General features: G+C 37.7%; 2 protein-coding genes across 2 annotated transcripts in view; both read right to left on the reverse strand.

Annotated features, from left to right (window-relative positions):
• Positions 1 to 25,622, reverse strand: part of grk6 (G protein-coupled receptor kinase 6) — a 108,471-nt gene that overhangs the window by 51,162 nt on the left and 31,687 nt on the right. The window lies entirely within an intron of this gene.
• arl10 (ADP-ribosylation factor-like 10) overlaps positions 7,469 to 25,622 on the reverse strand; it is a 339,868-nt gene continuing 321,714 nt past the window's right edge. The window contains exon 5 of the transcript XR_007936257.1: positions 7,469 to 7,866. The gene's annotated coding sequence lies outside the window, so the exon portion shown is untranslated. The remainder of the gene's footprint in view (positions 7,867 to 25,622) is intronic.

The following is a 25,622-nucleotide window of genomic DNA, read 5'->3' on the forward strand; positions in this document are numbered from 1 at the left end:
GGTAACTCCAGTGTGGTTTGATACAAGTATAAGTATGTATAAGTAACTTTGTGTGCGTGTGAAACTAGATTAAACAGGCTGAGATTTTTAAGGGATGCATAGATCAGATTAGGTTGTCTTTACTACTCACAAGTGATAATTTTTTGGTTTACACAAGAATATGGAACTCCACAGCACACAAACATTCAAATACAGAATCTGTTAAAAACAGTACCCAAGATAGGATAAAACGTATGATTAAATATAAGGCAAAAATATACAGGAATACTCCAATAGTTGTCCACCCCATACAAACATACAACAGGCATTTCAGCTATACCAGAATTTACAAAGCTATTCCAATATTGATTTATCACTACAGCACTCTGGAAATAAAGACTGCTTCAGCCACCTTTTGCTTGAATTTTGAAGCCATGTATCTCATTTAGAGGGCGGAGTGGTGGCTCTGAGGCTAAGGATCTGTGCTGGTATCCAGAAGGTTGCCGGTTTGAATCCCCATCACTGCCAAAAGAGATCCTACTCTGCTGGGCCCTTGAGCAAGACCTTTAACCTGTATTTGATCCAGGGGTGCTGTACAATGGCTGACCCTGCGCTCTGACCCCAAGGGGTATGTGAAAACTAACAAATTCCTAATACAGTGGAAGCTCGAGATACAAACAGCTCTGTAAACGAGAAATTCAAGATACGAGGAAAGTATGAGCGAAAAATTCAGATCTAAATACAAGCACTGGCTCGCGTAATGAGCCACGAGCCAGGCTGTGGGTATGCGTGATACGTTTCCCGATCCGCCTCGAATAAGATCAATAAGATGCTGCAGATGTTCTATCAGACGGTTGTGGCGAGCGCCCTCTTCTACGTGGTGGTGTGCTGGGGAGGCAGCATTAAGAAGAAAGACGCCTCACGCCTGGACAAGCTGGTGAGGAAGGCAGGCTCTATTGTTGGCATGGAGCTGGACAGTTTAACATCTGAGGCAGAGCGACAGGCGCTCAGCAGGCTCCTCTCACTTATTGAGAATCCACTGCATCCACTAAATAGTATCATCTCCAGACAGAAGTGCGAGGATCTACGTGTTTGTGCGCTTGTGATTTCATTGTTTTTTTTTGCATTTAACGTGAAAATAATTATTCCACGATGCCTCTCCCCACAGTAACCCGTTTCCTCCTCCCCACCGTCTCCCTCAAGCCAGCCAGGACTCTTCATAAAAGTTAACTACAGTTATATTATTTACCAGTGTTATTTATTAAAGGTAGACTACAGTATATATTATTTATCAGTGTTATTTGTTAGGAAAATTGATTTTTATGTTAATATTTTTGGGGTGTGGAACGGATTAACTGGATTTCCATTATTTTCAATGGGGAAGTTTGTTCTAGATACGAGAAATTCGCTATACGAGCTCAGTGCTGGAACGAATTAAACTCGTATCTCGAGGTTCCACTGTACAAGAAATTGTATAAGGCGAAATAAAGAACAAAAAAAAAATCTCATCTTTCTTCTGTCTTAGCAAACCTGTTTGTTTTCAAATCAAACTCTGTTGAGACCAGCAAAACACTAATCTATATTGGAACAGTTCTCATGATGTACTCAAACATTACTGGGAGCAGCAAGCTGCAGTTACTGCAGCTCCCACAAGCCATGAATGTGTGAATGAGAAGACAAGACATTGATACGCCTTTCACTGAGACAGATTCAACAATAGGAGTAGACTACAGCATGGAGGAATTATACACAACAGTCCTCTGAAAAGGTTGAGAGAGAAATCTCCCCAGTTCAAAATGCTTGCTTTTCTGGTCAAATAATACATCTGTCCAGCTATGTCTGAACCCAGTGAGTGCAGGGCATATTATCACAGTGGTGAGCTTCATACAGAATGCTAACACTCTCATTTTTCTTAAAGGCGATATAACACTATAAGTTCTTTACAAATCCATTCAAGACCCATAGCTACATAGGTCAGTAAGGCATTCATGCAGGAAGTAAAAGGGTAGCCATTGTTGGAGCAATGTTCGATGTCAACTCAGAAAACAAAAGATCATTTTAAATTTAGTGGTTCAACACTGCAGTAACTTTATATTACTGTATAGTTTTATAGGGCCATTATTGTTACTTATACAAAGTACAGTGAAATTCTTACTAGCACATGCTAATCAACATGCAACATTTCTTAAGTTACTGAAATGCTGATATTTTATATTAACCTTTATAAAAAAAAGAAAAAGTGTATGAAAACGACTATTTGAACACCAATTTGATTTTATTTTGCAGTGTTTTAATTTATGAATGTTTAATAATAAGTAACTCTAAACACACAGTATATTTCTTTTATGAAACTGTTATATTCTGGGAATGTTGTATCATGAAGCCTGAATCTGATTAAAACCTATAGACTCTCAGTTAAGTTCTTAACGCTGCCAACAATATAAATAAATACATGAATCCAAGTCCAGTTGGCAACAAAGACTAGACAAACACTGATCTAAACATATTGTATGGACTGCAAATTTCAGTGGGCCTGCTTGTTAGGAAAAGACAAGTCCAATTTGGTCTAATAGATCAGTCAAAATGAGTGTGGATTTACAAGGTGAATATTTAGGATACACGGAACAACCTCCGTCTTTAATGAAGCAGTTTGCTCTGTATGCAAACTGAATTGGTTCAAAGAACAGAAACACTTGTGCGACCTGCTCTACTTTTGTAAACGACTCAGAAAATTCTGGCTCAGAATTTTGCCATCGCTCGTGTCAATCATGGAGAATCCACTGCATCCACTGAACAGTATCATCTCCAGACAGAGGAGCAGCTTCAGCGACAGACTGCTGTCACTGTCCTGCTCCACTGACACACTGAGGTGATCGTTCCTCCCCCAAACTACGCGACTCTTCAATTCCACTCGGGCGGGGGTGGGGTAAACATTAACATTATACAATATTATTGTCTGTTATACCTGCATTTTTATCACTCTTTAATTTAATATTGTTTTTATCAATATGCTGCTGCTGGAGTATGTGAATTTCCCCTTGGGATTAATAAAGTATCTATCTATCTATCAACATATCAAAATAAATTGATATCACTAACAAATAACATTACCTGTTTTTTATAGTTCTCAATAATATTCTTTGTACAAGAGCATGTAAGATGTTGTAGGACAGAGGTATTGACTTCTTTACTATTACATATCAGATGTCAGTACACAAACTGAACATACACTGGGTATGGACTAAACCACTGGTATTTAGTCGCCAAGCATTATCTGGGAGTCATAAGAAGTGTTTCTGAACCAGTGATTAGCAAACCCTAAAGTGTTTGCTTCACTGCAAGTTTGGCGAAATCAAATAAATGTGAACTTTGCCAAACTCTGCAAAAATGCACTGAATTCAATGAGGAAAAATGAACTCAACTAGTTTAGAGCAGATTAGTGCAATGGTCTTCTAAGTGTCACTAAAGGCCCATGAAAGAGTCTGCCTACTATGCTGGACTAACTACTCTGGCAAAAAATGTGATGCGATGTGTGAGGTAGCAATGCTTACCACTGAACCACAAACAACAAAAGACGCAGACAGAATGAACAAACCACAAACAAAATACAACAGCCAGCCACAATCTAGAAATAAGTAAAAAAATATAGATCACTGCATTGACAGAGTTCAAATCTTGAGGCACATATTGGCCATGTCACGAAATGGCACTGTGGGACTAAGCTCGTTCCATTCTTTGAAGACACAGCTGCAGGAAAATCTTCTTTGTTTCTCATATATCTGTGCAGATGCTTATGACGTTTTTCTTCCATCAAGAACAATGAAACAACTGTAAATAGTAATAAATATTTTGTTATTACTATTATTTAACAGGGTCTCATTCTCAGATAGGGGTAGATAAGGGCTACTTTAAGATGGCCATGTGACTAATTATGCATGCAAATTAGCCATGTGGTGCTGTGCTGCATAGAATCAATGTTCTATATCTGGTGGCAGCACTCACAAAATCCTCATTATGGCCAGCTAATGTATCCCTCAAATTAAAATACTGTAAGTTTTTTAAAAAAAAAAAAATGTTGGATGAAAATCCAGATGGAATACAGAATGGGTGTTGACATCACGAATGCTTGAAGCAGATTAGCAATGATCATACTGTAAACATGTGTAAAGGTTCTGGCCTTGCAACATCATGAGGCACTAGGGGAAAAAATGTTCACCTAAGTTGTCCACGGGGCAAATTTCTAGGAAAATATTCGTTGAACAAGGTCATCAATGAACACAGCATATTCACCGCAAAAAAAAAAAAAATGCTTTGATGAATTTTGACAATCAACTATTCTGAACACAATGAAACACAGACTGCAAAGAAGTAACTGCTTTTTAAAATAGGAAATCAACAGCTATAGCAAAAATCTGGTCAAAATCAAGATACAAACATACTGTAGCTGGTGTAGTGAAAAGCATAGTAATCCTATAATCAATGGGCACATTTTGCCTTGAACACATAAAAGGTACCCCTGTCTAATTGTCATCCTATGATCTCAGTTAATATAAATAGGTCCATGGAAAAATTGAAAATGAAGTTAATTTTATTGAATCTCTTTCCAGTGTTTAAATAAACTACAGAATGCTCGTTTCTTATTATTCTTATAGTGAACTACCATTTGATATTAATCTTATCAATTTTACTTCATACTGACTTCACATGTGCAAGAAGAATAGTACAGCTTTTGTTTGGCACTGCTGAAGTTTTCCCCATAAACTCTTTAATCATCCAAGTATAGATTAAGAGGAAAGGAAGCATTTCCAACAATGTTGTCGCTTCTGGGTCAGAGGTCTGGTAATATTTACAGGGATTTCCAATTTTTAAAGTTGCTTTCACCAATACCAACATCAAATAATTAACCTCATAACTAAATGATGATTCAGCTTTAATTTATTTTATTATTGTTGAACAAAAAAACATAAACAAATAGACTGATTGCCACCGTTTTACAAAAACAATATTCAGAATATACTATTTCAATGTTTAGACCCATAGCAAAATTTTCATTTTACATTAACTACTGTGTTTTGTTTTGCAACATATTGGTTGCCAGCAGTGGGTCAAGAAAATGGGTAGATCTTTTGTAAAACAACATAAAACACATCCTCTTATAAAACATGTAAATCTGTACATGCAAAAGGAACTGGAAAATTTGATTTTCTGTTGTAGTATTACTGTTTTAAAATGTTAACATTTCTGTGTATGGAAATGTATGTGAACTGTGCATAATAAGTGAGCCTTTCCCTTTAAATCCGGAAAGATTTATAGTTCATCCTGATTGGTGAGCTGATGCGGCCTTCACCCCCTTCTGACCCCGAATTAGATTAAGCAGGTTTGATATTGTAGGCATATTTTAGGCCAGCAATTTAAAACAGAGATGGAGGACAGTACACACCTGTGTTTTGTCCTGTGTTTGCACAGCACCATTACAAGTAAGAAAGAAGATGCACTTTCACCAGTTCAAGCTGCTGGAGCGAGTACCTCCTACTGAATCCATTTGTATAACAGAACATTAACAAGAATTTTAATGGAAAAGATGTGAGACTATATGAATTATGTGTACATCTGTCATTTTATAAAATACATTATACCAATACCTACCAAATCTATTAAAATTTTTAAGATACTGTGATATGGATTATTGGCCTTACCTTTCATTCTTGCTGGTTGGCATCATATGCTCTATTAAACAGACTGGCTTCTTACAAAAAACACAGTAAGTCAGAAAATACAGTCTTCTTCTTTCGGCTGCTCCCATTAAGGGTTGCCACAGAGGATCATCTTCTTCCATATCTTTCTGTCCTCTGCATTTTGCTCTGTCACACCCATCACCTGCATGTCCTCTCTCACCACATCCATAAACTTTCTCTTAGGCCTTGTTCTTTTTCTCTTGCCTGGCAGATCTATCCTTAGCATCCTTCTCCCAATATACTCAGCATCTCTCCTCTGCACATGTCCAAACCAACACAATCTCGCCTCTCTGACTTTGTCTCCCAACCGTCCAACTTGAGCTGACCCTCTAATGTACTCATTTCTAATCCTGTCCATCCTCGTCACACCCAATGCAAATCTTAGCATCTTTAACTCTGCCACCTCCAGCTCTGTCTCCTGCTCTCTGGTCAGTGCCACCGTCTCCAACCCAGATAACATAGCTGGTCTCACTACTGTCCTGTAGACCTTCCCTTTCACTCTTGCCGATACCCGTCTGTGACAAATTACTCCTGACACTCTTCTCCACCCTGCCTGCACTCTTTTTCACCTCTCTTCCACAATCCCCATTACTCTGTACTGTTGATCCCAAGTATATAAACTCATCCACCTTCGCCAACTCTACTCCCTGCATCCACACCATTCCACTGACCTCCCTCTCATTTACACACATGTATTCTGTCTTGTTCCTACTGACCTTCATTCCTCTCCTCTCTAGAGCATATCTCCACCTCTCCAGGGTCTCCTCAACCTGCTCCCTACTATCGCTACAGATCACAATGTAGTACTAGGGTGTTGTACCGTGTTAGCCATTATGAATGTAGAGAAAAGCCAAGCAAAATGACACCTTTTATTGGCTAACTAAAAAGATTACAATATGCAAGCTTTCGAGGCAACTCAGGCCCCTTCTTCAAGCAAGATGCCTGAAGAAGGGGCCTGAGTTGCCTCGAAAGCTTGCATATTGTAATCTTTTTAGTTAGCCAATAAAAGGTGTCATTTTGCTTGGCTTTTCTCTACAGATCACAATGTCATCAACAAACATCATAGTCCGCGGGGACTCCTGTCTAATCTCATCTGTCAACCTGTCCATCACCATTACAAATAAGAAAGGGCTCAGGGCCAAACCCTGATGTAATCCCACCTCCAACTTGAATGCATCTGTCACTCCTACCGCAGACCTCACCACTGTCACACTTCCCTCATACATATCCTGTACAACTCTTATGCACTTCTCTGCCACTCCTGACTTCCTCATACAATACCACAGCTCCTCTCGAGGCACCCTGTCATATGCTTTCTCCAGGTCCACAAAGACGCAATGCAACTCCTTCTGGCCTTCTCTAAACTTCTCCATCAACATCCTCTTGGCATGAAACCATACTATCCATCCATCCATCCTCTTCTGCTTATCCGAGGTCGGTTCATGGGGGCAGCAGCTTGAGCAGAGATGCCCAGACTTCCCTCTCCCCGGCCACTTCTTCTAGCTCTTCCGGGGGAATCCCAAGGCGTTCCCAGGCCAGCCGGGAGACATAGTCCCTCCAGTGTGTCCTGGGTCTTCCCCGGGGCCTCCTCCCGGTTGGACGTGCCCGGAACACCTCACCAGGGAAGATTCCAGGAGGCATTCTGATCAGATGCCCGAGCCACCTCATCTGACTCCTCTCGATGCGGAGGAGCAGCGGCTCTACTCTGAGCCCCTCCCGGATGACTGAGCTTCTCTACTGCTGCTCACTAATCATCACCTCACTTCTTAACCTAGCTTCCACTACTCTTTCCCATAACTTCATGCTGTGGCTCATCAATTTTATTCCCCTGTAGTTACTGGAGTCCTGCACATCCCCCTTATTCTTAAATATCGGCACCAGTACACTTCACTCCTCAGGCTTCCTCTCACTTTCCAAGATTCCATTAAACAATCTGGTTAAAAACTCCACTGCCATCTCTCCTAAACACCTCCATGCTTCCATAGGTATGTCATCTGGAACAATGGCCTTTCAGTTTTTCATCCTCTTCATAGCTGTCCTTACTTCCTCCTTGCTAATCTGTTGCACTTCCTGATTCACTATCTCCACATCATCCAACCTCTTCTCTCTCTCGTTCTATTAATTCATCAGCCTCTCAAAGTACTCTTTCCATCTGCTCAACACACTCTTCTCGCTTGTGAGTACGTTTCCATCTTTATCCTTTATTACCCTAACCTGCTGCACATCTTTCCCAGCTCGGTCCCTCTGTCTAGCCAATCAGTACAGGTCCTTTTCTCCCTCCTTAGTGTCCAACCTCTCATACAACTCAGCATACACTTTTTCTTTAGCCTTCGTCACCTCTCTCTTCACCTTGCGCCTTATTTCATTGTACTCTTGTCTACTTTCTGCATCTCTTTGACTATCCCACTTCTTTTTTGCCATCCTCTTCTTCTGTATACTCTCCTGTATTTCCTCACTCCACCACCAGGTTTCCTTTTCCTCCTTCCAGATGTCATGTCAAGCACTCTTCTTGCTGTCACCCTTACTACATCTACTGTAGTTTCCCAACTGTCTGGTAACTCTTCATTGCCACCCAGTGCCTGTCTCACCTCCTCCTTAAACTCAAACTTGCAGTCTTCCTTTTTCAACTTCCACCACTTGATCCTTGGCTCTGCCCTAACTCTCTTCCTCTTCTTGATCTCCAACGTCATTGTACAGACCACCATCCTATGCTGCTTAACTACACTTTCCCCTGACACCACTTTGCAGTCTTCAATCTCCTTCAGATTGACTCTCCTGCATAGGATGTAATCTACCTGTGTGCATCTTCCTCCACTCCTGTACGTAACCCTATGTTTCTCCCTCTTCTTAAAATACGTATTCACCACAGCCATGTCCATCCTTTTGGCAAAATCCACTATCCTCTGACCTTCATTCCTCTCCTTGACACCATACCTATCCATCACCTTCTCGTCTCCACTGTTCCCTTCACCAACATGCCCACTGAAATACGCTCCAATCATCACTTTCTGTTCCTCGGGTACACTGTTCATCACTTCATCCAACTCACTCCAAAAATCCTCTCTCTCACCCATCGCACACCCAACTTGCGGTGCATATGCAGTAACAACATTCATCATCACACCTCCAATTTCCAGCTTCACAATCTTTACTCTGCCTGACACTCTTTTCACCTCCAAAACACTCTTGATATACTGTTCCTTCAGAATAACGCCTACCCAATTTCTCCTCCCATCCACACCATGATAGAACAATTTGAATCCACCTCCAATCTACCTGGCCTTACTCCCCTTCCATTTAATCTCTTGCATGCACAATATATATCAACCTTCCTTCTCTCCATCATATCGACTAATTCTCTCCCCTTACCAGTCATACTGCCAACATTCAAAGTTCCTACCCTCAGTTCCACTCTCTTTACTTTCCTCCTCCTGCCTCCAGAAACGTCTGCCCCCTCTTCTTCTTCAGCCAACAGTAGCCCAATTTCCGCCAGCACCCTGTTGGCTAACAGTACTGGTGGCAGTTGAGGTTAACCCGAGGCTCGACTGATCCGGTATGGAGATTTGTATTGTTGTCCGCATATTTGTCAATACAGTACAGACCATAAATCTTAGGTTCATACCGAATCATGAAGTTTACCATTTTATTGCCATGCAATATATTACTGATAGACTGTGTGGAAAAATCAATGTGTGGTCTGCCAAGGCTCAACATTAACTTTTACAAGTGGTCACCAAGCTTTGCAACCAGAAACCAACCTTTGGTTGCCTAAACTGAAAATATGGTTCCCATTCTCAAGAACTTATATTTGGAGTAACGAAGATGCAATGCAATTATATGATAGCTTAATAAAGAAATCAAGACATTAAAAATAGGATTAAATTGAATTATGTCAATTTAACTTAAGTAAATACAATCCTGCAGTAAATGTTTTTGCTATCTTGTGTGTAGGTAGGTAGATAGGTACTTATTTTATATATCTCCAGGGGGAGAAATTTGGTAATTTCCTTTACTCATCTATCAGTCCACAGGGTGTTGTTTACTTCTAGGTACCGGTGGCTCAGATTAGTGGGTTTGCAGTTGTGATGCTACAGAATGGGTCTGAGTGTGAAATTCCTCCATACGTTTGTCCAGTGTCTTGGAAATAAGATGGCTTACAGGCATTTACTCCAAGACACACAGTAAGTGTCAACTTTGTTCGCTAAACTTTTGTTTTACATCTTTTTTTCTCTAACTTGTTCCTTTATTGCATTACTAAAATATCAATCCTTGTATATTTAATTCAAAAAAGAACATTATTACTAGTAAAATATGCTTTATTTAACGAATTGTATTAACACTGCAGTACTACAAAAAAAACAATGAAAAAGAAATAAACAAATGTGTCAAAAGAACACATGCTCAATGCTGCCGGAAAAAGCACCATATATCCATGACCCTGGACAGCACTGAGTTGGGTTTAAGAAAGCATGCATGTATGTATTTATATATGTGAGTACATCTAAAATTTCAAAAAGGAAGTGAACACAGCCTACTACTGATGTCATAAGAAGTTACTGATACCAACAGCACGCCACAGGGTTTTGCATAACTTCTCAGTTCTAATTTTAAGAGTAAATCTTACAAAGTTCATGTTAAATTCACATATGTGTTTGCTTAATTTCAACAGAACATCAGTTTCACGTAGTTATTAAGATTATGGTATAGTCTTTCACCCCCTGTAAGGCCAGATTTATACTTCATGCAACACAACGCATGCTGCAGGGGCGCAAAATTTACAAACATTCTAAGCAACCAGTCCGTTTGTAGTGCTAACTGCAATAGCAAGGATAATGTAAATAGTAAGGTGGAAAAATGTAATACTAAGGTGAGAGCTGCTACTGACATAGTCACACCTGAAAAGACAGTTAAAAAATCTTCTAGCATTGTTATACCATGGAAGACCTAAAGAGTGTCTGATTTAAAGAGAGCATGCCGGAGAGCTGAGCATAAATGAAGAAAAACTAAACTAACTATCCACTATGAGATATTGAAGGTTAAAATAACAGAATACAATAACACAGTCCATCTTGAGAGGCACTGCTATTTCCCTAGAATTATAAATAACAATGCTAGTAATCCCAGAGTCTTATTCTCTGTGATTGATCGTCTGCTAAACCCAGGTCACTCAATGGAATGCCTCCAAAATACTTCCACTGAAACTTGTGAGGCTATTGCTGTATTTTTCAATCAAAAAATTAATGATATTAGAAATAATATAGTACATCTCCCCAACACTGTGCATCCTCTTAAGCCCCAGTACTCCGTTATAAACAAATTAAATTCTTTCACCAGGATAGATTTACCTGGATTTATATAAAATCATTTCTCAACTGAGACCCTCTACCTGCGTCCTTGACCCAATACCAACAAGTTTTTTCAAAGAAGTATCAGGCGTGCTAATTGATAGTATTCTTGACATAGTAAACTCGTCATTGGATACGGGGGTCTTCCCAGACTGTCTTAAAACTGCTGTAGTTAAACCCCTACTCAAGAAAAATAATCTCGACTCCTCTGCTTTTGAAAATTTTAGACCCATCTCTAACCTGCCTTTCTTAAGTAAAATTCTAGAGAAGGCAGTCATTATGCATATATATAGTCATTATGCATGCAGTCTTATATATCGGAATGTCTGACATCTTATATTCCAAATCGTAACCTTAGATCTTCAAATGAGTGTCTGCTTAGAATTCCAAGAGCTAAACTTAAAAGAAGTGGTGAGGCGGCCTTCTGCTGTTATGCACCTAAAATCTGGAATAGCCTGCCAATAGAAATTCGCCAGGCTGATACGGTGGAGCACTTTAAAAAAACTGCTAAAAACACATTACTTTAACATGGCTTTCTCATAACTTCATTTTAATTTAATCCTGATGCTCTGCATAATAATTAATTATCATGGTGGCTCCAAAATCCGTACTAACCCCTACTTTCTCTTCTTTTCTTTTTCCAGTTTTCTGTGGTGGCGACCTAATCAAAGCACCATGATGTCCCCACATTGATGGATTAAAGGCCAGAAGTCCATGTGACCGTCATCAGCAAGTCCTTCCATGAAAACCGTGAATACCATGAGGACTGATTGAGGTCATTTATGTTAGGTAGAGTGTCTAGAGGGAGCTTGGTGGTCTCATGGCCTGGAACCCCTGCAGATTTTATTTTTTTTCATCTGGAGTTTTTTTTTTGTTTTTTCTGTCCTCCCTGGCCATCGGACCTTACTTTTATTCTATGTTAATTAGTGTTCTCTTATTTTAATTCTTACTTTGTCTTTTTTCTCTTTCTTCATCATGTAAAGCACTTTGAGCTACATTATTTGTATAAAAATGTGCTATATAAATACAGTGGAACCTTGGTTCACGACCATAATTCGTTCCAAAACTCTGGTTGTAACCCGAAAAATGAACATTTGAAAAATCCATAATTTAATAAACAACCAAGAAAAGTAACACTGCAACAATGCACGCTATGAACCGATCGCTGTAAACAGAACTGAAAACAAAAACAAGCCCAATGCATTCTTTAACTGCCTTCTCTACCTTATGCGTCCAGCCCTCTCTTTCGCTCGCTCACCTATGTGTGTCTCTTTCTCGAGCTGCCTGTGTGTGTGTGTGTGTGTCTCTCTCTCTCGCGCCTCTCACGCCTGTGTGTGTCTCACAGGCGTGAGAGGCGCTCGAGAGAGAGAGACACACACACACACACAGGCACGCGAGAGACAAACACACACACTCACGAGAGAGAGAGAGAGAGAGAGAGAGTCTCTCTCGGGCGTGTGTGTGTGTGTCTCTCTCTCTCGCTCTCTCGAGCGCACGCGCGCCTGTGTGTGTGTGTGTCGTGCTCTCTTGCTCTCTCTCTCTTGCTTGCTGCACAGGAAATTCACAGGGAGAGACTGAACACGTGCAAACCGAAAGGGATACTGGCTTGTTCGTATACCGAGTGTGTGGTCGTGAACAGATGCAAAAGTTTGGCAAACTTTTTGGTCGTAAACCGATTTGTACGTGTTCAGAGACGTTCGTGAACCGAGGTTCCATTGTAAATGTTGTTGTTGTTGTTTAAGAATACCTTAGCAGTAACTCTGATATAACCAAAAATGTACCAATACGGTTCAAACATACTCCACTTGATAAATGGAAAATGATTGGCCAACATTATAGTTTTTAGTGCTCTTCATTTCACTAATCATTCTACAGATCTGGGTTGAAATCTCAGCCTTCGTACTGTGTGTAGAGTTTGCATGGGATGTCATATCTCTTGTCACACTCATCAGCACAGAACTATGAAGCTTAGGACACAGGCACCACTGGCAAGAGAAATACAATTACTAACAGACTCACTCCTTTTGCTTGCTGCCTACAGGAGCAAGCCCACTAATGTCAGTTCTGGCTTGGCCCTGAAGAACCCACCTCTTCCACCCAGTGGGCTAATTCTAGAACTGGGTGGCTGGAAGTCATCATTCATATACAAACTGAAGAAAGAACAGCAGAGAGCTCCACAAAAGAAGGTATCTCTATACAGGTCACGGTCAGGTCCCCATCCCTTTATTCTCTCCCTCTTTTCATGTCTTATGTTTTTCATGCTTTGTAAAAGCTGGTCTTATTATTTATGCATGTTACATGCATAAAGGTAATGGGAAAAATCTCAAAGTATCAGCGTTGTGGAAGTAGTTCAACACATAAAATACATTTAAAAATAAATAAAATGCACAAAATAAGTTGATGACAGCTTATACAAACTTGTGTATATTTTACACAGTTAATTTCACTGTTACAAATTTACACTAAAAATATAGCATCTAAAAGAGGCACTCAAAATAAATTCACTTGTAGTGGTCACAGGACGACTATTCAGTACTTGCATTAAAAGCTACAATTAGGTCAGTGGTGCACCTTATTACATAAAAAAAGATATTTCCCTCCTCTTTTAAAGTACTCATACCAAGTCAGAATATATTCTTCCTTACAGCATTATAGTGAAATGTTTTAAATAAAAGGAATGTTTTAATAAAGGAGCACTGACTATTGAACTATGAAAGTTGTTGCAGTTTTAAAAAGACAGGAACCAGTATATTTGTAGAATAGTTCTCATTGTTCTAAAATGGCATGCTCTGAACCAGGGATGGTAAAAATTTGTCCTGGTGGGCCATAATGCCTTCCGCTTTTCATTGTTAATTAGATTTTAATCTCTGAATATCATTCTTAAATAATTCAATAAACAACCTACTGCTAGCCTTTTCAATATAATAGGCCTGAGAAAGATGTCAGCAACAGTAGATGAGTGGAGTTCAGTAGTGCTTACATAAATGTTTTTGAACAATGTGTATGGTAGAAACAGAAACACAAAAGTAGGTGGATTTCCTAAAATTGTAACTGTATTTAATGTTGCTTTCATTACAATATAATGTATGACAAAAAAAACTGCAAACACGGCAGGCACTTTTACTCAAAAAAGTAAATCAGTACAGCTGAACAAGCTCTGCATGTTAGTTGCTATGTTTTTTTGAAAAGACTGCAATATTGTGGTACCGTGTATCCTCAAAAGCAGGTGGTACTTCAGGTAAGAAGATAGTTGAAATTAATTTCAATAGTTCATTTAGTAGAGTAGAGTAATGCAACATAAAACATGAGGCTATAAATTATTAGGCAAATTTCTTCTTACCAATGAAAGGGTTTTCACTTTTGTTTTTCAATTCAAACAATATTATTAATCATGAATTAAATATTGTATAAAGAAAGCAAGTTTTAGTCTGTTCGCTGGCTGCTGTTTAGCTTCTCTTTGCTACATTTAATACGGAAGCCTTGTGGTTTCCTGAATCACAAGATCACAGTAGGTTAGAACAAACTTCAAAACTAACAGACTGCAGGAAAACAGGAAAACAGGGCAACACCAGTCAACATGGAAAACCTGCTATTTAAAAAAAAAAAAACAAAAAAAAAAAAACATCTTTTTGGAGTACAGCTATATCTACATGCAACAAGGAGCCCAATATTCTAAAACATGCAGAAAAAAACACAATACTGTATACATGACTCAAGATACAAGGCATTTAAAGTTTGGTATGTCACAAATACACAGATACAATATTTGTATTTACTAAGTATGCTGTGTTTGTGATAATTACTGTAAGCAGGACTATTTCTTGCAAGAATACACCTAATGTTAAAGGAAAAACACAGCCAAACATTTATGGAGTGTCAACATACAGTATATCTCCTAGCCACTTCCACCATCATTCAGAAGAAATCTGGATTCCAATTAAGGAAACAACTTTTGTGTTTTACATTTTACAAATTGTGCCTGCATTTGAATTTCAAAACACCGTTGTGTCACAAAGGGAAGTAATGTATAGTGTTTTTTTTGGCAAGCAAAAAAAGCTTAACTATAATATGAAAGTATTTTAATGCATAAAATTGCTCATAAGATTTATGCCTTATAATATTTTTGAGTGCCTTGTGGTAAACTGGTACTCCAGATAGAGTGGATTCTTGCCTTGAACCTACTGCTACTGACCGATACTCTGGCCCTTGATTATTCTGACCAGAAAAAAGCTGGTGCACAAAACAGAGAAAAAGAACTAAATTCTTACCTTGTATTTATTTACATTTTTACTGATTAATTAGATCCTGTTGATGTATTAAGCGATTTTAAACATTTTCTTTTTCAAGCTATCTGGATTTATTTTAGAATTCAGATCACAAAATGCATTTCAGTAATGGGTGTATCTGTATAGTTTGCATTAATTGTTTTCAATAAAGCAAAATAAGATAAATATTAAGATATAACATTATATATATATTTAAAGCTTCAAAGCACTGATAGAGGCTTGAAGAAGTGAAAGTAAATACATAATAAGGAACTGAATGCAATGGAAAAATGCTATATGCCGGATTCTTTAAACCTGTCATTTTGATCACTGTAAATGTAGAACTTTTAAAATTAAAATTTACATAGGGCTGAACCTCATATGAAGACTAAGAAACATTTTTACATTTTATGACGTATATTACTCTTGGAATCTCTCTGTCCTGGTTTAATGGCCATTTTCCAGGTTCACAAAAAGAGGCTGGTTGCCTTCCAAATCTTGCTGGTATTGGAGCAGAAACATTTTACCCCTGAATGCCCTTCCTAATAATGATGAATATACGCAAATACCTACAGTTTCAGTAGGCAATCATAGCTCAACACAATGTGGAACACTTAGAAATATGAACAACTGGGTGAAAAAGTTCAAAATCCTATAAGCAGGCATATTTTGTAGTGAAAATGGAAATTACAAGGGACAAATCAGGTTACTGGATACCTCTTGCTAAGTCAGTAAGGCATATCTACAGTATACCATTTTGGTGTATGTCTCTGCAACAACTGTTTTGTTAAAAGTAAAAACATACTATGCTAACTAGCTTAATTAAAATTAAGTGTTCTGTTATTTCAGCATCTTATCTCAGCACCACCGGGTATAAAGCTAGAACTAGCCCGAATGGGACACCATTCCCACTTACTCACACACTTGCATGCACTCATAACAGGTTAAATCATACCAGGCCAATTGAGATTCTCTAATTAACCTTACACACATTCTCACTGCTTTGGGTTATTGGTTGAAAACTGATGTGCCCCCCACCAAAAGGAAAAAAAAACAAAAAAAAAACACAACAGACCAAGAATGGGGAAGCCATACACACCCAAAAAACATTTACTGGGCTAGAATTTGACCCCACTAAGCCGTCACCATTACGTTAACAAAGCTGGTATTCCTGTGACTTCATTTCTTATATCCACTTTTTTAATGATAGGTTCAAAAAGGCTGATAATTTGATACACACATACACATGTTCCCAGGTGAATTTGCACTACTAATTAGCTTAACATGGAGAAAACTAGAGAGAACTCCCACAATGGAACAGAGATCACATGCAAATTAAGCACAGACATTGACTGGATCAGCAATATACGTATCTGAGCTTGGAATTAAACCAAGAACGAGTTCTAAGGCAGCAATGTCATGTCACAACATGACATGCACTACATGACTGTGACACACATCAAAATTTAAGTATTAAAGGCACACTTATGCACAACCATTCTTTGTTTTAAAGAAGCTACTTCCTAGAGAAAAGGCTTTGCTAATCTACCTAAAAATATTCAGCCATTGGAAAAAAAGAAACAACGAATCACTTAAATTGTTGAATACCTGCAAGCACTATCTTGTGTAGTCTTTTGTAACAACACCATGAATATGCTACTACTGCAGGTAAATTACATGAATAGTTCAAAAGTGTGACATATTTAATGTTCCATTATATTCAAAAGTCAACAGACACTTTCAAATTGGATAAAAGCAAAATACAGTCCCTAATAATATATTTCGATGAATACATCATGGAAATCCATATAAGTTTCAAAGTGCACCACTTTTAACAGCCCGGTTAAAAAAATAACAACAACAATAAAGTGAGATATAATGAAACAAATGAACATATCAATATTTTAATCAGAAATACTAAATTATCAATTAAAAAAATACCATGATGCTGAAAGTCTTAAATATAATGAGCCATGTAAAAAGCTGCATTTTGACTGTATTAATTTCTGTATTTATATGTTTATTTATTCTTTATTATAAATTGCTAATTCTAATACCAACAGTGAACTCCTACTTTATAGCATTAAAGTTATTCATGCTCTCATCATACCATGGTGTCAGTTTATTGTAAAAAGAACAACAGAATTTACAGCATATTCATAGTTAATGAAGCTGCATTAGGAGTCGGAAATTTGACTGCATTGCGCTGAAAGGCAGAAACAAATTATTGTTACCACAAAGTGAAGTAGAATCACTCAAGAGATGTGCCTATGCGGGTATGTTTCTGCAACCGGAGGTTTGTAGGCTTTTAGTGGTTCTAATTTAAATTAATTTTGTTGCCATTTTGATTTTTTCCTCCTATTAGTGTTCCTGCCTGTTCTGGATCTTTCTTAAAGTAAGATGGGAATCCTACAGTTTTCCTCTTGTTAATGTAATGTATAAGCTCTTAAACAAGACTTAACACAGGTTATTTTGCAAGCTTTTCACAAACACCTTTGAAAAAAGAAATGTGAAAAAAGTCTACTTTCTTCTTAAACAGAACATTGCCATTTGTAAGCTCCAAGAGCTGTATACATTTGTGAGTCTAGTTCAAATAAAATACAAAACAACACAGAACAAAACACAAAGCTGAGTGAAAAAATTTCAAAAAGATCCCACATATAAATAACACACAATCCTATGAAACGCTGTAATTACATAAAAAAATCTTTAAACATAAGTTTTCTAATAAGTCAACATATTAGAAATTGAAGTGTACAACATTAAGCTGGCAAAGAAAAAAAATTAAATTACAGTTAAAACTGATTAAACATACCTTTGCACAACTACTCACCCAGCTCTTCCCTGGGCACTGCAATGATGCACCACAGTGCTGGCAAATATCAGAAATCAATTATATTTTGCTAGAGCTTTTAACATTACATCTGTTATCTGACACATGAACGCTACTCATATGTACTGTAATATTGAAAAATTAAAAAAAAAATTATACACACACAAATGTAAAAAGATATTTTATAATATTTTCAACTATACCTATAAAATGGTAAGGGTTGTCCATCTGTCACACAATAGCTCAGGAACTACTGGGCCTTGCAGCTTGATCTTGGTCTCAATAGAGAGCTTATGCCATGACACACTTAACACAACCCAGGAATGGGTCACTCAAGGTGCCTTGGCCATAAAATTTGGCTTTGGGACCTTCTCACAGCCATGCCATGTCTGACAGAAAACCAACAGCTACCCCAGCACAGACACATGCCCTAGCTGACAGGAAGACAATGGCTGTGCATGCACGTGGTGCTGACAATGAAACATATTATTCATACCAACTCATTGTTTGCATCACAACAACTTTTATGTGCACTGAAAATGAAGTGCATTGCAGATGCCAACTTATAAACAACACACGAAAACAAAACATAACAAAAGAACAAAACATACGAAAGCGAGAGGTCAGCCACAAGTATTGTAAACACAAATGATTCACTCCAAGCTCAAGAAACAACAATAGACAACCAGAGTATTGAAGATGTGGGCTTCTTTGCCACATTATTGCCAGAAAGGAATGGCTGAATGCTTCCTCAAAGTCCATAAGTCTAAGTGTTTCTAGTTTAAGACATAATTCTGAAAGGGATGACGCCATGGTGCCTGAGGCATGGACCACAGACTTAAAACACACTAGTGAGGTGGTTTCTCAGCCTGGCCTGGGAATGTGCTAGAATTCCCAGAAGGAGCCGAGAACTATTCCTGGACAGAGGGTATCCTGGTCCATGTAGTCTGGCATTGTGCCACCACAGCACTCATCAGGACAGGAAGATTCTATTTTCTCAGTACAGACTATATGTACATATGAATGGCTTTAAGTATGTATCAAAAGTATACATACTCTATTATAAATTTCAGATTTTGTTCATGTGAAGGCTGAAATAAAGACAAATGATATCAGACCTTTATCCCCATATAATTGAAAATCCAAATGGTAATTTTTGGAAAAACAAAAATACCCTAGTTACTAGCTGTCCATTAAACTTGTTACTTTTACTGAAAATATTTATTTTCCATTAAATACTGTTATAAGGCCTTACTTCCCACGTGAAGCAAAGTGGTCAACAACCAAAACACATTCATGGTTGGGGCAGACTGTGCAATTAGGACATTGATAGTCTCCTAGTCCTACATGATGAACAGATGTACTTCATATATTTTTGTATGTCTATCTCGCTCTTTGATAACCTGTTACCTCATATTCTTCATCTCTTCACTCATCATTCTGGCACCCATGTAACCAGTCTCTCCATGAAATTTGCTACTTTATAAACACGGCAGCACGTCCGCATTCATTGCGTGGAATATGGCAAAAACTTGGGGCACGCCAGCCACTCACAGGAGCGTACCTATGTGTCTGATGTCGTTTTCACCACATGGTCCTCAGTCACAGCGAGAACATGTTGAGTATTTACCAGCCTTATTCATTCCAGCAACAAAACAAGAAACTTCAACAACAGTGTGCAGACTTTTAATATCCATATGAACCTCTAGGAAAATCAGGTTAGAAAGTGTTATGCAGACAATTCTAAAGACTTTTGTATCCAGTGTTTCTCATTTTTGTGATAAAGACCTTTAAATTATCACGTAAATGAAAAGGCACAGTTAGGATTCATTAACACAGTTACAGAGGTTAGCCAATTCTGAATAGAAATTATGATTTGTTATGATCTAATAATGCCTTATTTATTTTTTCTGGGTGCAAAATAAGATTTTAAAACCCAGTGAACACATTTTTAACATTCAGACTTATTTTTTTAACAATGTTAAAAATTAATTGCATTCTGTGGTAGCAGCATTTTGTCTTTTGTGGGCAATGCCATTTTGCAGAGTTTATTGTAGATAGCTGTCAAGGTGTTGCTATGCAGGGACATCCACGAATCCATGACATGCAACGTCGTTATCATGATAGTAGACAGGTCAGCGTCATGCACTTCCTGGATGACCTGGATTTGGATTCATTCAAATGTTATAGTGACTGTTTCTTTACTATTTTTGAAGCTGTGTGCATGACTTACTGCTCTATTTATCAACTAACTTTTAAGTTTAATGTTTTAGCTCTGGTTGCTTGTTTACCGATTCCCTGGTTACAATTCCCAGCTTGGATTTGACCTTAACTCATCTTCTAATTCCTTATTGTAATTTTACTGCTGCACTCTCTGTGCTCTAAGTACATTTTCAAAATGATTCATCTTATCACTTTATCCCTTATCATGGATTTCACTCTTTGCATTCAAAATTTTATGTATTATTTTGGAACTATTGCCTAAAGTACATCTAAGTATGATATTTCTTGTTGAACAGTTCTAGTTATATGAGCAAAATCACAAAAAACAAAATAACAAAAGAACACTGTGCAATGAATTCCATAATCACTGTATTCTGAAGATTATTTAACTTCTCAGTTTCTTTGCAGCTCCAACAGTTTTGACTGAGTCTGTCCCTACCCTTCGCCAGCTAGGGACTGCATTACAAAAGCACTATATGCATGTATCAGCATGGCTATATAATAAATGTGCCAAGTTCACTATTCCTTGCCAAATCTGTGATGTACTATTACGCATTAAAAGAAAATTATGCAGGATATCCTGACAGGAGGCCAACATGACCACTTAAAGTTTTTGGGGAGTGTAAGCAGTTCCTGAATAAGTGGTGGTGTAAAATAAACATAAAAAGTATGTGTCCACTTTCAGATATTTAAATTGCTTGTGTTTATTATGTTATAGAAAGTAAAAACACTTTATGTACAGTATATCTTTGTGCTATTATAATTGGACATTGCAGGTGTAGTTACAAAAAATAAGCCAACAGCTCTTGAAAACAGAGACCATAAAGAGTTTGGAGTAATTATGGTATTGTATTTAAAACACTTGGAAGTACAAGACTGGCAGCATGCAAAGTCAATAATTATTTTTTCTTGTGGTAAAGTGTATTATCAGGAACATGAAACATAAATAGAATGTATTGTAGATGTTTTCTAGAAAGAGTAGAATGATGTTCAAAATAATGGCAGAAGAGATTATAAAACATTAAGAAACAGGGTCAGTCAGAAAAGACTTCACTAATACAAGTGTTAAAAAAACATTATTTGTAAAGAAGCGTACAAGACTAGCTCAGTTATCAATGGTGAGAAGAAAAAACATCCCTATACTTTAAAATTGGATTACAACAGAATATTATAGATATTAATTTGATGCACTGTCCAATTTTCCTGTCTCTTCCTCTGCTCCCAGCTTTTCACATGATTCCATCTGTGTGCCATCATATTCATGCAATGCTATTCCACTTAACCGAAGTAAATCTACAGTATTTCCAGGATGGTGCACATAAACTAATATCTGTCAATCATAAAATCTGCATTAATCATCGTCAGGATAGCAGTGACCAGAGCACCAGCTATAGCTCACTAGGCACAAACCAACCAATGCTGGGGGCAACAAACAGTGCTTCAAAAGTGCTCATTCCTAGCCATTCTAACCATGACAGTCTATACAGTACTTTATCCAGCAGGAAATTAGTATCACCACTTTGTTCACAATATGGTGCGGTCTTATTTCTATGTTTAGTTAAGGGCAGATCATATTAGAAACAATGTTCATTCTACCAGCTTCCTTGCATTTTGTTACCATCTTAATTCAGCAACAGGTATAGGGAAGTTGGAGCAGCACTAATCCTAGACAGGACTCAAGTCCACTATGGTGTATACTAAAGTACAGTGGAACCTCGGTTCACAAACGTCTCTGAACACGTACAAATTGGTTTACGACCAAAAAGTTCGCCAAACTTTTGCCTCGGTTCACGACCACACACTTGGTATACGAACAAGCCAGTTTTCCTTTCGGTTTGTGCGCGCCGATGATTTCCGCACGTGTTGCATTGTTCTCGGTCAGATGTGCGTGCTTGCATGTGCGTGCTTGCTTTCGCTGTGAACTCTTTGTGCTCTATTTCATTTCCCTTCCGGTTCGTACACGGCGATTACTGTATTTAAGCACGTGTTCAGCCTCTCCCTGTTCGTTGCTCTCAGTCAGACGTGCGTGCTTTACCTGTGAACTCTTTGTGCTCTACAGTATTTCGTGTGCTTTTGCAGTTAACCATGGCTTCTAAGCACTGTACCCTCCTCTCCACCCAGGTCCTCCTCACTTCATGCCAGAGCTTGACTCATGCAAGGTTAGTTTTCTTGGTGGTTTATGGTTAGTTTTTGTATTACAGATTTTTTAAATGTTCATTTTTCGGTTCGTAGCATGAATTGTTGCAATGTTACTTTTCTTGGTTGTTTATTAAGTTACGGATTTGTCAAATGTTCATTTTTTTCCTGCGATCGGGTTGTAAGGCTATAGCGCGAACTGCTGCAATGTTACTTTCTTGGTTGCTTGAAGCTGGTTTTTAAATAAAGTTCGGATTTGTTCAAATGTTCCTTTTTTTTCCCCCTGTGCTTAAAACTCATTAAAAAAATGCGTTTATACAGCGATCGGGTTGTAAGGCTATAGCGCGAACTGCTGCAATGTTAGTTTTCTGTTGTTCAAGGTTTTCTCAGTGTTATTCAATGTTTTTACATTTAGTTTACTATTACGATGTGCATTCTATGGTGTAATTAACTATATTTGTGATTAAAAATCTTTAAAAAAATATATTTACATACAGTTCGTACCGTCTGGAACAGATTAATTGTATTTACATACAATCCTATAGGGGAAATTGCTTCGGTTCACAACCAAATCAGTTTACAACCAGAGTTTTGGAACGAATTATGGTCGTGAACCGTGGTTCCACTGTACACGTTTTAAATGATGCATTTATAATGACATATTGTAACTAATTCATCCTCACTTACTATTTAATATATCCTGATTGTTTTTTTAATCTGAGATTTCTTTATAAAAGACATCCTTTTTGTCCACAACAATATATTTCTCCTACTTTCCATTCATAAGCATGATGTGAACAAGCATCTACAGCTTGTGGGCAGGGTGGATTGAAGAGTTTTCTGATTAACTTAAAAGGTTAAGGTCTTGCGATTGTACACCAGTAATACTACTGTTTCTGTTTTGTGCTTTAAGTTATCAGGCTCAGCATTTTAATTCTTATTTTGCTGTGGTAGCCACAAAAAATGTGTGAGTGAATTTTGTGTCAATTTCCAGAAACTTGGCCAAAGGGTATGGGTTGAGCAGGTCAGCTGTTGTCATGTTCCAACTTAAGAGTTCAGATGTTACAAGGCTCTCAAATGTCAAATGCCTGGGTGCAGTAACACTTATTAAAAATTCAACATACGTTTGGTACAATTTGGTGTTTTACCAAGTAACTTTGCTTCCCTTTTAACAGAAAGCCCTGGAAAGAAAGTGTTTCCTCAGCATTTCTCCTGGATATAGCATAACAATAAAAACAAAAATCAAGAATGTATATGAAAAACAAAAGACAAGGTATGTAACCTAATAACACTGATAAGTAGAAATAAATTATATATTGCATATGAAAGAATAATATTTTATAAGCAGGTTATGTATGAGTCCAAGGCCCATTAAATGCACAGATTACAATGATAATGAATACTGATCAAACCTACCAATTGCCTACAGAAGGTATTTGTAAAAGTTATACTCTCAAAATTTTCCTATCAATGGTTGTATCTTCCAAGAAATGCTGGATATGAATAAAGATTATACGAAGCCTGAGTAATTAACACTCCCAACTAATATAGAGAAAAAATAAGTTTTAACTAACTATTACAGTGTGCATAAATTAACCTGAAACATGAAAAATAAATCACAATACTGATTGCCATTCAGCAATATGAGAATGTTGCTTATATAAACATCTGTTTCCTTCCTTAACTGGTCTCAAGCCACAGTATGATTACAGCATTGCACCTTCTAGTACTCCCATCTATCAAAAATGCAAACTAATCACACAGTTCGCCCAAAAACTCAACTACTTATGAAATGTCAAAGTACACGAAAACATGCACACACTACATTTCTTTCAGGTAAATATCTCACGGCACAGCAGTTTACATTTTGACATACTCTGCCCTGGATTAACAGAATTAGGAATATGAATGATTGATACTGTACCTAAACATCTCTCAAACACATAAATAAGAAAAAAAAAAATAAAGAAAAACACATAACTACTATAGGAAGCCTCAAGCATTAGAAATATAACACAATTTCCTTAACACACACACTTATATCCTTTCATAAGATGTCAACACAGCATATTTAATGTTTCAACAAGTTAATATTAAGGCAATCATAAGTTATCTTGTGATAGATTTCAAATCTAACAAGAATAGAACCAAAAAAACTAAACATTGCAAAGATTCAGTTGAAAATCTATGCACATGTCCAGAATTTGCTAGGCTCTGTGAAAGTACATTTCAACAAAGTACTCAATATATTTTGCAATATTTGAAGACCGCTTTAAAGGCTCCTTTGTAAATATTATGCAGTCAAGCTTGCTATCAGAATAGTGCATTAAACATGGAAGTATAATAAATAATAACACTGTAGCACTGTACAGTTAAGTATTGGGCATACTGAAAACATGTTCAGTAGCTCACACTAACAAATTAAGCCTCAGAAGAACATAAAATAATAGGAAACTACATTTTTCAACTCATTACAAAAAGTATACAGTAGAACCTCTGATCACAAACGTGTTCGAACATGGACAAATCGGGTTACGATCAAAAAGTTTGCCAAAATTTTGCATCTGTTCACGACCACATGCTCTGGTGGCGAACAAAAACACTGGCAGCCAGTTTCCCTACGCGCATTCGTATGTGATGATTTCCCAGTCTCCGTTTCCCATTTTCTTTTGTTTGTGTATACAGGGCCTAACAAAGCAGCTGATGTTGCAAAAGGAGTTATAATGTTAACCAAGCAGAGGCCTCAAGTGCTGGAAGAGGTGGAAAAACTGTTGCTAGTGTGGTTGAATGAGAATCAACTTGCAGGGGATAGCGTAAGCGAGCCGATCATATGCGCAAAAGCCAGGAAGATTCATGGCGATTTGCCGAAAAAAAATCCTTCTTCGAGTGGCGAAGGTAAGGAATTTAAAGCCAGCAGAGGATGGTTTGAAAAGTTTTGCAAGAGAAGTGGCATTTAATTTTTTTCCCTGTGCTTAAAACTCATAAAAAAAAAAAAAAGTTTACAGCGAGCAGTTCGTAAGGGTCTAGCGCAAACTCTTACAAAGTTAGTTTTCTCTGTTATTCAATGTTTTTACATTAAAGTTTACTATTACATGATGCATTCTAT

This window comes from Erpetoichthys calabaricus, chromosome 11 (genome assembly GCF_900747795.2).
Source record: "Erpetoichthys calabaricus chromosome 11, fErpCal1.3, whole genome shotgun sequence".
Lineage (NCBI taxonomy): Eukaryota > Metazoa > Chordata > Cladistia > Polypteriformes > Polypteridae > Erpetoichthys > Erpetoichthys calabaricus.